General features: G+C 43.7%; 1 non-coding gene across 1 annotated transcript; it reads left to right on the top strand.

Moving 5' to 3' along the window:
• The first annotated feature begins 3,690 nt into the window (after positions 1-3,690).
• trnah-gug (transfer RNA histidin (anticodon GUG)) lies at positions 3,691-3,763 on the top strand. The gene has a single exon. It is a non-coding gene; the product is annotated as a tRNA-His (tRNA).
• Positions 3,764-4,317: the final 554 nt, after the last annotated feature.

Raw genomic sequence — 4,317 nt, 5'->3', positions numbered from 1 at the left:
GAATTCTGTTTGCACAAAAGCACCACAATCAAGGCTCAGTAGGTATGTCTGTGGGAACATTGACTCTGTAGTCAAAATGCAGTCAGATGCTACCTGGTTTCATGAAGAATGCCATCCGTTAACAGTGCATATGGCTCACGAATCAAACATGTTTCACAATCTGGCAGTATGTCCATAATATTGATAAACTAACCATAAGGTTTCTTAGAGCTTCGCCAACGGAGCTACATTAATGGACCTACATTCATGAAACCTTATCACATGCATGCAGGATAACAAGAGAAGGAGGAACTCACAATCAATTTGCCAGCCCTAAATCTATAACCCTGTAAATACTCTCCTATTCCAAAGCTTTATTTGATTCCCTGTATACTTCCACCATCTTGTTTGACTTTTCCCTCTACAAGGGTGTTGGAAGAACGGCAGAATCTTTTACTTTCCTAATAGCCAGACGTTAGGTGATGCCGTCATTCTGGATATTCGATCGTGTGTAGTTAGGTGCTGCCATCTCGGGGATGAGCTCCTTGGATTAAAAAAAAGAAACATTGTGGAAAATACATTTTCGAAAAACAAACATTGAATGTAAAGAAGTGCTTTCCACCCGTAATTGCTCCTGAAAAGTTTCAGATTTATTAGTGTCACAAGCGTCGGTACCTGCAATTGCAATGAGAATGTTCCCGAAATAAATGTGTTCGGAATGTCGCAAGGTGGCCAGGCTTTAATCTGTACTGTAAATTATGCCTGATGGCCAATGCTGGCAATGTGTTTGCAATATGTCAGTAGAAATGGTATCAGATCTTTTATTCGCGTCCATTGTCTTAATATTTTCAAAGGCAGTAGAAGCCGACATCAGGTACACCTATTTCTCATTGTATTTCAAAGAAATGTGTACAAACTACCGTCAAAATTCATTATTTAACAACCTGATCTGAAATTGTTTAGCAACTGCTTTCGATGTAGCCAAATGAAACAACCTTTTTGCCTTTCGAGATTGGATTGCATGTTCTCTCCCCAACTATTCGGATTGTCCAGAAAATGGATTAAGAAGTGGTTAAGGAAGCCGCGAATTTATATTTTTACGCAGCAAGTTTTTATGACCACGAATTAACTACCCTCCTCAACTTGACTGTTGCGCTGTGGATCAAAAGTATCCAGCTCAGCCGATCGTTCAGCTTGCCCGTTGAGAAACTATGCCGTTCAAGCATGTATTATTGACCAAAGCCCAGACCTAATAAGAACATAAGAAATAGGAGCAGGAGTAGGCCATCTAGCCCTTCGAGCCTGCCCCGCCATTCAATAAGATCATGGCTGATCTGTCGTGGCTCAGTTCCACTTTCCCGCCCTCTCCCCATAACCCTTAATCCCCTCGCTTATCAAAAACCCATCAACCCGCGTCTTAAAAATATTTAGCGAGGCAGCCTCCACCACTTCAATGGGCAGAGAATTCCAGATATTCACCACCCTTTGAGTGAAGAAGTTCCTCCTCAACTCCGTTCTAAACCGCCCCCCCCCCTTTATCTTGAGGCTGTGCCCCCTAGTCCTACTGTCTTTTTTGAGCGGGAAGAGTCTCTCCACCTCTATCCTATCCATCCCATTCATCATCTTATACGTCTCAATGAGATCTCCCCTCATTCTTCTAAACTCTAACGAGTACAAGCCTAGTTTATTCAGCCTCTCCTCATAGCTCAACCCCCTCAACTCCGGTATCAGCCTAGTAAACCTCCTCTGCACTCCCTCCAAGGCCAAAATATCTTTGCGCAGGTGCGGCGCCCAAAACTGCACACAGTACTCCAGCTGCGGCCTCACCAATGCCCTATACAGCTGCAGCAAGACCTCCCTACTTTTATATTCAATCCCCCTCGCTATGAAGGCCAGCATCCCATTCGCCTTCCTGACCACATGCTTTGCACGAAATGTTTGCACGAAAACACTGGAATGGACGAGGATTATCCCTATCCGCAATCAGCCATGGCCTCTTTCCGGTGCCAATATATTTCACAGGTTTACACCAAACTGAAAAGCATAATTTAACCGCTTCAGATTAAATCGGATACGTTTGGAGTTCATTGGCTGTTTCCAATAGAATCAGATTTTCATGCTGACCGTTTGAATTCTGGAGCATTCGACAGGGACACGGGCATGCGCTCAGTTTGGAAGGAATGAACAGAATTCGTCAAGAACAAATATTTGATTTCTCAATGCGTTCGTTTTGGTTCTGGTATAGGGAAATATTTAAAATAAATTTTGCCCTGACTCGGATACGTGTCTCTACTTTAGCTTACGTTAGCTTTGTTCCCAGTTCAATGATTCATCGTCATCGAGTGGAGGCACTTCCACCGTTTTGCCGATGTTGAAACAGAAAGATCAACTCCGATTCGAGCAGAGGCTTATTGTGACCACAACTCAGAGTACCAGCACGATCACGGCGCCCTAAGCGGCATGACGCAATGCTGCTTGTCCGTGAAGTAATTTGCTTCCAAACAGTCCTGCAACTAAAAGACAGCGTTTTGCATTTCAGCCGGGTTATCGAAGACAACTAGGTTTTACTTTCAAACAGTTCGCTGCTGATTGCAAAGAAACGTCTCACCAATGAACCTTTCGGATGGAAGGTTGGTGTCTTATTCAGTCCAATCAAATTAGATGAGTCTGGTCCATGAGGAAAAGTATACCGCGAACTTAGCGAAGTGTTTAATGTGTTGTCGGGAATCGAATGGATCAGACAAAGGATATCTTTTAGAAGATGAATCAAAACTGGTGGCTTATCTGCTGGATGTTTCCAGTGTTCGCAGTTTCCCTGGCAACCCCTCGCATGTTTAGCGGCTTCATTTCCATTCTCGAATCTTTCACTCGCAAAACAGGCGTACTTACATTTTCACACACTCACCATGATGTTATTTTTTCTAAACCTGTGTCATGTGCAATGTTCATTTCGAAGGTTTGTTTTTAGCATGACGGAAAATCTCTCATTTTCTGACATCAGAGTCATATTTGAAGCTAACTCGTATATTTCAACAGGCAAGATGAGATTGGAGCACAATCTGTCTTACTAACCTTTCCGGGTTTCTGCCAATCTTCACGAACGCCAAACTCTGAGCAGTAAACACCACATATATTGCAAACGTATCCAAGTTTTCACTCAGCAGTACAATAAGCTCCACATTATCCCAGTGATGGATTCCGAAATATAAACCGAGTATTTCTGGAAACATTAGACACGAAACAACGGCGCCATTTGTCTATCCACAGTTGATCGCAGAAGTATAACATTATTGCGACACTTCCTAATTTTACATCAGTCCTCATTGCCTGCATTTCTATGTTAACAGGAAAATTTTGCGATTGCCATTGCATCTGGGAGTTTCCAGGATTATGGCTCTGCAACCGCTGAAACAGAGAAGGGAGCCAACAAACCCAACAGTATTCGTGGAAGTTGAGATAGTGCAATATCACAAGAATGCGAACATGCAATGGAATGAGAGTAGGAAAGGAGATTAGCGAATGTGAAAGTGGGATTATCTGGGACAAGGCGCGCCCTTGAAGTCAGCAGCATTAGCAATATGTAAGGCCGGAGAATGTTGAAGGATTATGTAGAGCACTTTGGCACAATGGTTAATAAATGTTAGGCTCGATTCCAGACTTGAGACTTACGGGTTTCCTGAGCAAGCCTGTTAGCAGCAAGCTTTGTCTGGCGCCGTGATCGTATAGTGGTTCAGTACTCTGCGTTGTGGCCGCAGCAACCTCGGTTCGAATCCGAGTCACGGCAGTGCTTGTTTTAAAAATATTCACTCTTGGTGGCTTATGCTGAAACACCGCAGGGATCAATTAGTTCACAGAACAAAATCATGTTTTGATGGCAAGACGCTCAACCAGTCACACAAAATTTAAGATCTAGTATCACAAAAAGACTTTCAATCTGGTCACTTCACTAACAGGAGATGGAGGATTTGGAGAGGTTAGAAAAAAAATAGGATGACCAGGATGTGAGTTGGTATTGAGGGCATTCGCTCTGACGAGTGCTCGCAGAAATTTGGTGTGTTCTCACCCGTCGGCGCGGGCTTGGAGGGCCGAAGGACTTGGTGCTGTGCTGTATTTTCTTCGCTCTTTGTTTTTGTTCTTAACACTGCGATTAAAAATCCCCTCCTCGCCACACTCTGGGCGGCGTCTGCACGTTCTCCACAGTTTCCACCAACCCGTCAGATAGGGTTGCTGGTTAGATGAATTCGCTCTACTAAATCCACCCACACTGCACCCTAACAGGCGTAAGAGTGTGGAGAGGAGAGGATTTTTAATCGCAGTGTTAAGAATAAGGACAAAGAG

Source organism: Carcharhinus amblyrhynchos, chromosome 9 (assembly GCF_965287045.1).
Source record: "Carcharhinus amblyrhynchos chromosome 9, sCarAmb.v2.hapA, whole genome shotgun sequence".
Lineage (NCBI taxonomy): Eukaryota > Metazoa > Chordata > Chondrichthyes > Carcharhiniformes > Carcharhinidae > Carcharhinus > Carcharhinus amblyrhynchos.
This window is presented reverse-complemented; position numbering and strand designations above follow the sequence as displayed.